The following is a 14362-nucleotide window of genomic DNA, read 5'->3' on the forward strand; positions in this document are numbered from 1 at the left end:
TTACCAAAACTTGGTGGAAACCTCTCCAGACTTAGCTTTTAAATAATCGTGTCCACTTTCTGCCCTTTAGAGTTGGTACTGAAACCTTTATGGCTAGTACAAACACAACCTAGGAGTTGGAAGGATTGAACAGTTTTTTTTATTTAATAAATGAAACAAAATACATACTTGGGCAAAAATCTGAATCAAATTCTAGGAAGTTAAAATAAAGGTAAAGGTTCCCCCGCACATGCGTGCTAGTCGTTTCCAACTCTAGGGGCCGGTGCTCATCTCCGTTTCAAAGCCGAACAGCCAGCGCTTGTCTGAGGACGTCTCCGTGGTCATGTGGCCGGCATGACTAGACGCCAAAGGCACACGGAGCGCTGTTACCTTCCCACCGTAGTGGTCCCTATTTTTCTACTTGCATTTTTACGTGCTTTCGAACTGCTAGGTGGGCAGAAGCTGGGACAAGTAACAGACACTCACTCTGCTACACGGCACTCGGGATTCGACCCGCCAAACTGCCGACCTTCTGATCGACAAGCTCAGCGTCCTAACCCACTGAACTAACAGTCCTTTATCAGCCAACAGATCAGCAAATAGAGGGGAAGGATGTATGAGCAAAAGTTAAACTACACAACTGAGCAACACTCTACTGTAAAAAGACAAAATATTGCTGGGACCCCTGTTTATACTTTGTCAGCCATTTGATGATATCCACATGGAGAGTTATCCATATGGAGGTTCTTGGAAAAAGGTTTTTTGCTATAAATATTGACTTTCCCATTATTTTCCATTGCTCCAAATATTTACTTCTAATGTTAACATTCCAGTCTCCTACAATTTGTATTTGTGTGTGTCTATGTAATGTCAATAAAATCTTGCAAAATTAGGGACAATTATTTATAGTATACATATAATCCATACCTTTTCCCTTTAAATACCCAGAACAATCAGGAAAGAACCAGCATTTTTCTTCTGTGTGTTTAGACATGGAAAACCATGGCATGTAAATATATTTCATAGCCACATATGTGATGTGTGCAACTTTCGAAATTCAGAACAAGATATATTGAACAGATGCAACTCCGAACTACTACCTCATTCCTGAAACTGGACAAATCTGTTCTTAACAAAGAAACTGCAGCAGTTTTATAGATAGTGGAATGGATTGTAACTTTACAGCCTTCTGAAATGCCCCATATAGTGAAAAACAGGTCATCCTCTTTAAGCTGCATGGCAATTTTCCTTTATCAGCCCCAAGGCTTTCTGTTTAAGGTAGGATTATATCAAATTTGATCCCTTAGCTTCAGTACCATTCCACTGAATGGCATATAGAGGATAGCTTTCTGTAGTCACCTTACATCGATCTCATTTTTCCACTCTGCATCCCTTCTAACCTTGCCATTTTCATTAGACTAACCTGCCAAACCCAGTTATTCATATTGCCAATAAATGAGCACTCGGCACTCATTATCTGGCAAGAAGTGCAAGATGGATGTGTGTGTGTGTGTGCTGGGGGAGTGCCAGTTGCTGGAGGCTTTTGGCCCTTCTCTTCTACTGTTAATCCATCTCTTTGTGAAGAAAGGTCCTTTGCTTCAAAGAAACAATACCAGTTGCATGTCATCATTAGTCTGGAAATTATAAGAGAAACCTTCCATCACTATCGGCACAATTACCTTCTCATTCGCCTACTCTACCTCATTAAAAGAAAAATGTTACAATTACGGCAGAGACGGTGGGAACAGATTAATGTTCTGTTTCTAATGCATTGATGAATTGGCACTTAGTCAAAGAGATTCTTTTTTAAAAAAATGATGAAAGCCTTTCTTTCCAAATGAAAATTATAAATAAAATAGAGAGTTCAAAATTATTATCTCTCAGCAAAATTAGAACCTTTCACATACAAATCAGCAAGCTGCGTATTTTGCGATATCTCCTTTCTAAAACAACCTTCATGGGATTTTTTAAAAACCTTTTCCTTTACTTACTGCTCCAACTATCAACCGTGGTTTCTTAACATTTCTAGATCTTTCCAGATATTCCTGCTTAATGAATATTGATGGATTCACTTATTAGCATCAAAGATTCGATTAGACTAAGGTGCTTATTTGGGAATAAGATGCTAAAGTCCAAACAACTTTTACTTCTAAAGACAGTTGGCCCTTTCAAGGATCCAGAAAGATTATGCTCTTCCAATTTTTAAGCCCCTAGTTAGATAAAAGTAATGATAAATGAAAACAGAATCCTCTTCCCAATGAAGTCAATAATTGCCAATGGGGGAAAATAAGAAAATAAATATATATCTGAGGCCACCTTTGAAGCTGAAGTGTGGTCAAAATGGCTGTCCTTTCTGTCTTTCACACACACATCCTTTCCCAGTGTGCAGTGAACTCTACAGGTCTGCTCTATGTATCAAACCTGTAAGAAAAAAGAAAAAGTAAAGGGGAATGGGCATGGGAATGCAGCATTATGTCATATATTTTCTATATAGACTTGTGATCTTTGTTTCAGGTAGAGTTGTCACTGTTGATTTTCTCCTTTTAAAATTTTAGCATGGGCAGTGAAATACTAAGGATGCTAATTAACTGTTCTTTATGAAGGAAGTCCAGCTATTCTATTCTTTATTCTTTAAGGGGAAAAGGAGATTAATCTTTTCTCTTCTCCCTTCCAATTTTTATAGGCCTGTTCAGGGAAGTAGACTACAGTAGCAGTCTTTCAAATTATTTCACAACAGAGATTTCTTCCTGTTAGTGGGATAATAATTTGGGTTCGGTTTGCTTCTGCATTAATGTCGGTCAAAATTGAACCTAATGACAGACAATGAATGAATATGATATGATAGTTAGCCCACAGCCACCTCTGTGGGGAGCCATTTCAAAACATGAACATTTTCTTAAAAGGAATAATAGAGAACAAAAATCTTAGACTCTGGTCAAACAGATTTAAATAGCTGCATTTATCCCCCCCTCCCTTAAGTTAATCAAGTTAATCAGAGGATGTTTATGATGTTTAGGTTGCAATCCTAAAACTATTTGCTTTATTGGAATAACATAGATGCATGGCTTGTACTGGTTGGTGAGCAGTAGTCAAATTTTCTTTTAAAATTATGCACAAGATTCAAAAAGCTCCCTGAACTTCAGGCTAATTGGTTATCATGGACATTCAACAGTGTTGTTTTTTTTAAGTGTGTTCATTGTCACCTACTCTTTGCATTTTAAGTTATGACTAAGAGTCCCTGGAAAAATTCTGGAAAAGCATTTAATTCACAAATTGTTTTTATAATCTTGACCTTCATAGCTTTATGTGGTCTCTTTCTTTCTCCTTGTTGCAGTGAAACATAGAAAAGAAAAAAAATGTAACTGCAATGGAGTAAAGGTTATAACTGCTTTCTAAATATGAGTAGCAGACTCTGTTAGAATCCTTTAATGCTTTGTATAATTGCTTAGCAATAATTCTCTGGGAGAAACACTGAAGTGACCTATTCAGGCACTGAGAGATCTTAATGCCTGTAGTGCTGAAAGAAACAGAGCTTACATGATACTACTATTAATTATGGCATGCTTACATGATAGCTTTAACTGTGGACAGCTGGTTATTCAAAGCATCCACTGGTACTTAGGAAGCTATATCTGTAAAAAAATTACTAGCTAAATTTTACATATGTGTAAGAAACTATTGGTTATTTTTTTTCTTTTGCAAACTAATTAATTGGCAGCATTTTTTTTCTCATGTTATAAAAAAACCCCACAAGAACTAGCATATATATTTCTTTGGAAAGAATCACTTTGCCAATTAAACTATACCCAAAAGTTGTATATGCTTTGTTTCTGTTGGTAACATCCTTGTCCGATGGAATATCCATTTCTTTTAATCTTATGTTTAATCTTGACCTTGGCTTAGATATTCCTTACTCCAGGTTTATAATAAGTAGGATTAGAATTTCTATACCATTTGCTATTCCAAGCAAATTCGACTTTTAGGCATTGATTGTTCAATGGTATTGCTGTTGATCTGAAGATACACAATAGCAGTAGAACATTTCATTAACAAATCTGGACCCAATAGTAGATTTAGAAAGGAAAGATCAAAATAGAATCAAATGTCTAATTAAGCCCTAGGATCAAGTATTTGCTTATGTCAACCCCAGCCCTGTAATGGCATATTTTATCAGCAGCAACAAATAAGAATATACCTGAATGTGTGGCATTGAGCTGTTGATACATAAGGGACCCTGTGCTATACACATAAAGCACATACTTTACAAAAATTGAAAAGAACAGCCATAAAGTTTGAAGGGCAAATAAATAATGTTTATCCCTTCTCTCAGAATCTTTATAACTCTGGTTGTATAATAAGATATAAATACAGCTATCAGAAATATATAAGAACATAAGAAAAAAGGTCCTAAATTAAAATAACTGCCAATCTACTCCATGCAATCAATGTCATGCAGTGGCCATGCAGACGTTTTCAGCATTGCAATATGAACAGTAGGGAATGAGGTTCCCTATCAATTCATATTTAGGATGTTTTAAGGAGAATTGTCAGGGTTCTCTGTTGGTAACTTAAACTGAATATGATTAATTCCATAATTCCATAAATGTATCTCTGGTTATGATTTGATTTATTGAGAAGAAAATTAAATGAATAACACTAGCATTCCAGGGAGTACTTGATTTTAAACTGAGAATCCTGTATATAGGCAAATTAGCATAGACCAGGGGTAGGCAACCTTGGCTCTTTTATGACTTGTGGACTTCAACTCCCAGATTTCCTGAGCCAATTCTGGGAGTTGAAGTCCACAAGTCATAAAAGCCTACCCCTGGCACAGACAGTTTCAGGATATTTTCTCTTGCTCTTTTAGTAAAGGAAATAAGCTTGCTCCCTTCTAGAAAAAAGAGCAATCTGCACCTGTTGATTGTTTTGGAAATGGTTTCTAGACTTATTATCAAATTTAGAATCAGCTTTCACACCTGTGATTCTGGAAATAGATAGTAGCTGTTGATAGTCTAGTTCTTCATGAATTTTTCCATTTTCTTTCAAAAACACAAAAATTGGTAACATCTGATAGCAGCAAATTCCAAAGTTTAAGTATGTGTGATATTAAAGAGGAAGGGAGAAAAAAATATCTCCCAAACTGAAAAGCCTCAGATGCAGTAGTCTTTTATCATAATGAAAGTGCTGTTGCCCCTTAATTATTTTGATTGCTTTTTAAAATATTTTTTTAAGTTTCATAATATTCCTTTTCAGAAATGGACATAAATAAATTAAATCTGTGGATATAAAGTCAAGAAATGGCCACAGACAACATTATTAAGGTGCAGTTTTTGAAGATATATTGACCATTAGTAGGCATCAATTACATTACTGATTTATCCTTATTGGGAATCATCAGTTGTGGATAGGATGAATGAGGATAAAACAAATACAATTATATTTCCTTGTAGTCAATGTAATTGAAAAGTATAACACACCCACCCACACACACACACACACACACACACGATCTGATAGCTCAAGGGAAGGTAGGCTATACATATCATTCCGATAGCTTCTTGCAGAGGAATTTGTTCACACATTTTTCATTTACATACATGAGAGCTTTGGCTAATCTATCTAAATCTGCCAGCTATATCAAAATGTGACTATGCAGACTGAAGTATAATATCTGTAACTGCAACAGATCAGAAGTAGCCTAGCATTGTATCCAGTGGTGGGATTCAGCTGGTTCACACCGGTTCAGTAGAAGTTTGTGGGACTAAAAAAAAAAAAGTTCAATCAATCAATTCCAACTTCTTGAGGAAAAAAAAAGATCTTGCGAAGTTGGAATTGATTGACTGAACTTTTTTTTTAGTCCCACAAACTTCTTTTGTTTGTGGGACTTCATATGGCGGCAGAGGAAGTGACGAAGGAGCTGGAAAGAAGGTTAGAAAAGAAATGGTTTGGGAAGCGAGGGCATCTGGGCTCCATTTGCTGCTTCTGTGGTGTGTGGGTAGAGCTGCAAAGAGGGCTCAGAAGGGAAGTGAAAGGAAAGAGGGTGGGTGGACAGGTGAGAGGGGGATCTGCTAAAGCAGAGGAGAAAATGAAAAGCAGCCCCCAACCTCGCTCGCCGCCAGCAGTTCAGAGAAGCTGCCTCTGAGCTGGATGGCTGGCTGACAGATGAGGAGGCACTACAATGGGTTGTGCCCTGGAAAAGGAGAGCATGTGAGGCTGGGAGGGCCAGGACCAGGGGAGGAGGGAAACCAGTCATGCTGGGATGCATCCGGCCACGTAGGACTTCAGCGAGTTAACGGGTGGCTGGTTGAAGAGAGGGACAGGTTCCCTTCCAGCCATTCTGGGTCTGTCTCCACCCACACCGATGGGGCTGCACTGCAGAAGGGAGATGACAGCAGCTCTGATTTCCCCCCCCCAAAGGCTGTCCCCGCTTCGGCCCTCTGCCCAGGGCCCCTTTAACACAATCCTACATGACCGCTGTATGGATGAGAGGATTGGCTGGTGGGGGGGTGGCTTTCTTCTGTGGAGGTGTCCTGGCCCTCCTGCTCCCCTAGCTGCCCCCCCACCCTCCTGCACCTACCCTAGTCAAAGTCTCTTGCAGCCCCTTCCCCCACTGGGACCTCCAACAATTCTGCAACCAGAAGCTCCTGTCCCCCCCACTGGTACCTCCTTCCCCCCCCAGCCAACCCCCAAGCAGCCCACCCCAACTAAGGCAGAGGGCAGACGAGGCAGAGAACTGGTTGTTAAATTATTTGAATGCTACCACTGCTTGTATCTGATCACCAGTCCATCACCAAATGGGAGATTTTTCTGGCACAAGAGTAATAGATGAACAAAGATTTAGGATATAACAGAAAGATATGGCAGGAACAGTCTATGGACGAGTTCCAGGTTTGTCCTGCTTTCTATTTTCCTTCTTAAAATGAGCATCAGTATAAAACAGTGACAGCAGGATTGCCAGCATTATCTAGAAATCAATTGGGAGTTCCTGCAGAATGTGATGCACTGACTATTTGATCATGTCATTTTGGCTTTATTGACCATACCATTATCTTGCAGACAACCCTGTAATTAACATAGGGAGACTTAAGATTGGAACTAACTAGTAACTAACATGTTGCCTTGACTAAGAATCTGTTCAAACAGCAGATCCTGTAGAGATGGTGTTCCTGAACCTTGGCAACTTTAAGATGTATGGACTTCAATTCCCAGGAAATTGAAACCCACACATTTGAATCACAGCCAAGGTTCAGAAACAATTTTATTGGGACCTTTGCATCAAGAAAGACAGGGTAAAGCAAGATCTAAGTCTCTGTTTCTCTGACAGTCAAATCCCCAGTTACTTTCATACCAAATTGAATTCACTGCTTTTCCTACACAAAAGACCCCACAGCCATCACTTGAAGTCATAATTGTACAGAATTAGATTTTGCATATGTTTTAGGACAGGGAATACTGTAATATGAATTGGGTCTCTATGCAATTTGGTTATTCAGATTGCCTACATTATATTACTAGTTCAGTTCAGGATGGGGAAAAGGAACTAATTTTCCTTACATTGCAAAGATTCAGTCCTAGCCTGGTAAATGTACAAATAGTAACTTTGTAGGAATTTGTCACAAGGAGTTTCTTGTGTGCACAAGGCCTCCAGCTAAACTTATGGCAGCAATAAATATGAGTGAAATGTTATTTGAGCTCTGACTTCAGGAGTAATTTTGTTCTCAATTACTGCATTCAGAACAGTGAAGAATAACAAGAGCCACCATTTGGTATGGCTTGGATTTGGGAAAAGAAAAAAAGCAAGCAAGTTCTAATCCTTATTCACTGTTGCCAAAGGAAATCTCAGTGTTCATTTATTCTTCAGGGACTGCTAATATATGAAAGTGAGCAAGACAAACACGTATTATTTCAGCTGAGAAGAGTCAAATGGGAAAAAAAGATGGCAAAACCTATTCAAAATCTCATTTCAACCACAGCATTGTTGCCATTTTGTTTTCCATATGCCAGTAACTGGCATTATACAGTATATCAAGCCTCAGATAGGGAAATGGGAATCTGCAGGAAGATATTTTTTTAAACAAGTAAACAAGTCCCTGCAGATTTTACTATAGACTGTAGGGGACAGTGTTGATCTCTGATTCAAGACCATTGAGTTAGTGCTGTCCAAAGACATTTCTGAGATCATGTAATCAGCATAATGTCATGGAGCACTGTTATCTTCCTACCGAAGTGGTACCTATTTATCTATTCACATTTGCTTCTGAACTGCTAGGGTGGCAGGAGCTAGGGAGAGGATAGGAGCTCACCCCATTGTGTGGCACTCGGGTCTTGAACTTGGGCTGCCGGCTTTCCAGCCGACAAGCCCCACATCCTAACTGTTGAGTAACAATGCTGCCCTTGCAGGAACGCATGCACTAACATATTCTATAGCTCACAGGTGTCAAACTCGCCGTATCACATGACATGTCACAACGTATTGTGACCTTTGTTGTATTGCTAGAGCAAGTGTGGGTGCAGCCTCTGCATTATGCAATTGGCCCATGGGGCAACAGTTTGACACCCCTGCTATAGCTCAACTGAAATTACTCCAACAGTTTGAGATCACAAACGTGGGGAGAGATTTGAGATGGGTCTACAAGAACAAAATTAAACAAACTCTCATATAGAAGACCTCCTTCTAATGTAGCTGGAATCTGAGAATGCTTTAATGCTTTATGATGGGATTTTTTCATTATTTTCCTTATGATTAGGTCATTCCAATGTACAACAAAAGCAATACACTGGGATTTTAGGAGTATTGAATTTTGTTTCCAACTTGCTATTTTAAATTAAATATTACTAAAACTTACATTTCCATAAAGGAATGCAAATCAGTTGTGCACATGGCAACTCAGCTGCCCAAAGCCACCTTATTGGGAAGATGGATAGCCTATAAATTTAATAAATAAATAGTTTTACAAGGATATTGTTCCTATTGGAAAGTACACACATATCCTTCTATAGCTAATTAAAGTCTGGAAGTATACTTTGATATGCAAGATAACTTCATATTTTAAAATAACTGTGACAGAATTTAATTCAACCTATTCTGGTTTTGAATTATAACTATGTATATTGGAATGTACCATATACAAATTTGTGTTTCTATTAATATGAAATCTTCAATTGCTCCTACAGAAATTATTGCAATTCTGAATTTATACTATGTTATTTCTGTTATAATTCATGTATTACTTGGATTTTAACAATGATGTATAGTAACATTCAGTTACTTAAATGAATTACTAAAACTTTTAACCTATGTTTGTGAGACTTGTAAATTCCATTTATTTGCTTTGTGTTTTATTTTTCATTTTTGGCCTTTCTTTTGTGTCTTTTTGCTCTACTTTTTTCTTTCATTCATATTGCTTTTCTTAATAAAGGAATTATTATTGAAAATAATAATAAAGTTACCTATGAAACTTGTACAATACACACAGGTAGTCCTCTATATATGATCACAATTGGACCAGAACTTCCATTGCTAAGCAATGTGATCATTAAGTGAATGTGGATTTTGTGTTTTTTTAATTGAGTTTAGTCATATTATAGCTCTTATAAAATAATATTCTCAATGAACCAATTTAATAACCTGAGAATATCCTTTTTATTTTTAATATTATTCTGTCTTTTATCATGGCACAAAAAACAGAAAAAGTAATCACACTAACTATAACCCTAGAATATCTTGACTTTTCCAACAATGCAAGATAACCTGATCTTAGTTTTCCTACCTATCTACACTGAATACTTTAATTTTGTAACCCTGAGAGCCTTTCCACACTACTGAATTTAAGACCTATTCATTGATCTTTAAGTCTGCCTAACTATACCAGCATGAAATTTACTTTCTGTTGCATCTTTTCCTAGTTGTGGCTTCTCTGACATCTCTCCAAGATAATATGTAACACAGCTCAGGATTTTACTTATCTTGAAGCTTTAGTTGGATGAAGTCAAAATAAAGGAAAAATGCACCTTTAATATCAAATACAAGTAACAAACCTAAAGCTATATTTTTCATTAGATGAGAATAAAATGAAAGTAATGTCATGAGGGGAAGATTATGCCATAGTTAAGTGAAAATTGAGACATCTGATTTTAATTCCATATATAATCCTGAACATATTAGGGTAGTGGTAAAATCATGCTTGCTGGTTCAAACATCTTTCATCCTGATTGATGCCATCAGTGAAATCCCTCTGCACCCTAATAAGTACTACAGAAACAGAGAATGTTGGCTGGCAGGTCAAGATCAAGAATGCAGGAGACACTTGTGAAAGCATGACACAAAAAGCAGAGATAACTGCAGACAAACTTGAGATCTCTGAACTATCCAACATTATCAGTATTAGTAGAAAGATATCCAGGAAAGGATGTGATTTTGTTTCCAGAAATGGGAAGTCTGATTTATATGCAGAGGTGACAGAGAATTGCCTTCAAATGCCCCAAGTGTTCATTAGCTTTTAGGAAAACATAACTTTCAAGGAGTCTTGTATCCAGGAGTTCAAATCCCATCTTAACCACTCTCTCTTGGCCCAATTCATCTCACAGGGTTGTTGTGGGAAAATAGGAGATGGAAGGTGTGTTGGATATGTTTGCCACCTTGAGCTATTTGTAAAAATAATAAAAGCGGAATACAGATAAATAAATAATTTTGAACACTTGGCAGCAATGCAATTCTCGTGGGTTTGAGATCTTGGGCCATCACGTTTGGTTGATCACATTTCAGGTTTTCATGGTTGTATATGAGTTTTCAGATGTATCTCATCCAATTTTTCCTCTGATGAAAATTCATACAATACTATATTAAACTGCTTATCTGCTAGTACCCAACATATGCTAGATTTTCAGCTGGGTGAGAGATTTATATAAAGACATTAAGAGTGGTGGCATATAGAAGTGTCTAAAGCAGAAAGTCAGATATTTCAGTAGAAAAGGCAAATCCTGCCAGTTTTTAATTCTAGATCCAACTTATAGGATACTCCATTATTATTTACATATTTCAGAATGATAACTTCCACATGGCCTATTCATACATACTGGTATCCTTCAGTTATTTTACATATCATCTCCTGAAGATGGTAAAGTGTGATTTACCCAATAACAAGGAAAATAATAACATAATTTATTGACTACTAATGTTGCAAAATTAAGTTTCTCAGCATTCTAATTCACTCTCATGTTATGTGATGAGACTTTCAGCTTTTCTCATAAAGGGATGGTTCATTTGGGCAAAGCCATTGTAACTGATCTTCTCTCACAAATATTAAGGTGGAATAAGGAAGGCTATTCTGTGATAGGAAACATGTAATAATGCAGGTGAAGGAGCAATGTTAGCAGAGTTGTTACAATTAACCTTGTGGAAAGCAAGATAAAGAAAGAGACTACATTCTTTCTGATAATATTATAATTTGAAGTGGTCCTGAAATGTTAAATAAAATGCTCCATACTTTGTAAAGGATTTGGATAAATATAATGCTATTGCTGTTATGCAAAGGACAGACTTCAAATTTTCTATTCCTATGAAAGTGAAGCAATATACAAATGTAGCTACATCCGTGGACTAATGGTCATGCTAAAAACTCTGATTTAGAATCTAGATGGGAGAACATGCTAATACTTCTATGACTGTAATATGGATCCCCTGTTACTGACCAATACATAAATGGGATTCTTTGTATCATAGCAAAAAGATATTGGTATTTTAAATAGCTTGTACAATGGGATTGTGAATATCTTTGTTGTTTTGGACATCCTGCACATTTAAAGGTGTAGCTAGATGGAATAAACAGCATTTGATTCATGCTATAAGATATATAGTGGCATGTGAGCATTGCCTTCTATCATCTAGGTGGTGCACACCTGTTTGGACTATTGCTGCTATTCAAGTAGTATGCACCATAGGAGAGAAAGAGAATACTTTTTAAAAAATTAGCTTCATAGATTAATTAAATGTACATACAGACATGAGAACTGCTACTACACTAACTTTTGGAAACCGGAGAAAGTGATAAACTAAGCTAGTATTTAAAAAAACTGTTCACAAAATATTTGAAGGTTAAGAATAATAACAGAATCCTATCCTAAAGATTTTCACCATAACAAACACATCTAGGCTGAGCCTTTGACTATGAGATACCAAACTTCTTTTTCTGAACAATTACTTCTGCAATATTGAACACCCCTCTTCAATGGAGAGGTTCTCTCTGGGGAAATTTCACACAGTTTTATATAGACTATTTCAGACTGATGTTGCCTTGAACTAAACCCTTTATTTCCATTAACTGTGACAGTGAAGAGGCAGGTTTAGAGGGCAGATTCTGTCATAATAGGACCAAATATTTTATCTATTGACAAATATATATATATATATATTCAACAATCATATAAGAGACCACTATTATTTTATCTTCTCTTAGAAATAATTGGCACTGGAATCTTGCAACTATGTTTTTATGCCTTTTAGTCTTAGTATAAGCTTTAAAAACATCAGGTTAAATCATTGAATCACAGCAAATGGATTGTTAGCTATTAGGCAAAATTAAATGGGCTTGAAAAACTACCATTCATTCCTGTCTTACATACACACATATAGTACGTAACAAACATATCCACCCAGGTTGACAAAACTGTCTTTAAGTGCATTTTGTTCATTGCCTGCATTAATTTCACACACACACACACACACACACACACACACACACACACACACACACACACAGAGTTAAAATGTTCAAAGTATTTAAATGTCTGCTTAGATATGCATTTTTTAATGTTTGTATGTTGCTTTCCATTAAAAATTCCTACAAATGAGTAACCTCAATTTTTAAATTAAATGTGCACTTTGATTTTGAAGTACCATGAATCTAAATATTCATAGTCCCAAGGTTATTTTCCAGAGTTCTCTGTGATAGGATATGATAATGGAAATATGACTTATGAGTATGGTTACTTATGAATAGTAACAGTAGCAAATTCCTCTCTCAATATTTTTCAGATCAGTCTATATTCAGGCTTTGTTACCTCAGGATGTTGAACATGCATGGATCAGAGGATAGCAACTTTAGTCCAAGTTTTCTATGTTTATTCCTCTGCCAAGAAAGACTTATATATTTGGCATATGTTGATATGACTCCATTATGACAAGTTTTTGCCCAAGTACTATGGACAGGTTTTTTTGGGGTTGTTTGTTTTGCATTTTTAAGAATGACATCTGACTACAGTTGCTAGACTGGGTAACATTATCTGTGCCAGTTTGAGACAGGAACCATTCCAAAACTAATGTCAGTCTTAAAATAAACAGTATAGGTCTGTGGTGGCGAATCTATGGCACGGGTGCCACAGGTGGCACATAGAGCCCTCTCTGTGGGCATGTGCACCATCACCCAAGTCCTAGGCCTTCATCCAGGTTTTATAAAACCTTTTTGCTTTAGGCCTCCACCGCCATGTGAAAAAAAAAAGGTTCAATCAATTTCAACTTCTTGCGTGAAAAAAAAAGTTCTCGCAACGTTGGAATTGATTGATTGATTGAACTTTTTAGTCCCACCCAGTCTGCTGTTACCACTGCAGCCACATCCACCCAATGGGCCACACCCACCCAATTGGCCACGCTCATCTGGCACCCAATGATACATAAGTGGGTTTTGGGTTGCAGTTTGGGCACTCAGTCTCTAAAAGGTTCGCCATCACTGGTATAGGTAGTCCTTAAGTTTAAACTGTAATTAAGCCCACAATTATTGCCGTAAGTAATGCTGGTTTGTTAAGCAGGTCATCATCACATGACTGCACTGATTTTAAAACTTTTTTGTGGCAGATCATTAAGTGAACTCATTGTTTTTTTTGGGAATTTCTTTTCTGAAAACTGGAAGCGATTTGCAGTTTCTGGCAATTTTCTGGCAAAAAAATTGTACATCACAATCAGATGACTGTGGTATGCTGCAAACAGCCATAAATGATTTTTAAAATTTGATCACATAACCATGGGAGTGTGGCTATCAGAACTTGAAATGTGGGTTGTAAGTACTATTTGAGATGTCCATCATAACTTTGAATGGTTACTAAACAACCAGTCATAGGTTGAGGACTATCTGTAAAAAATCTCTCTTTGAGGGAGGTGAGCAGTTCAGAAATGTGAAAAATATAAACAAACAAACAAACAAACAAACAAATAAATAAATACTGTGAGTTAAGAAGAAGGTGGGTGGAGGAGCAAAGTAGCTAAGCCCTTGCTGATTGGACCCTCTTTGCTTTTAAACTGCCAGAGGTTGCTGGGAAAAGCTGCAATACTGTGAGTTAAGAAGAAGGTGGGTGGAAGAGCAAATTTGGATGAGAATCCTCAAGGGGAAAA

This window comes from Vipera berus, assembly GCF_964194415.1.
Source record: "Vipera berus genome assembly, chromosome: 5".
Classification (NCBI taxonomy): Eukaryota; Metazoa; Chordata; class Lepidosauria; order Squamata; family Viperidae; genus Vipera; species Vipera berus.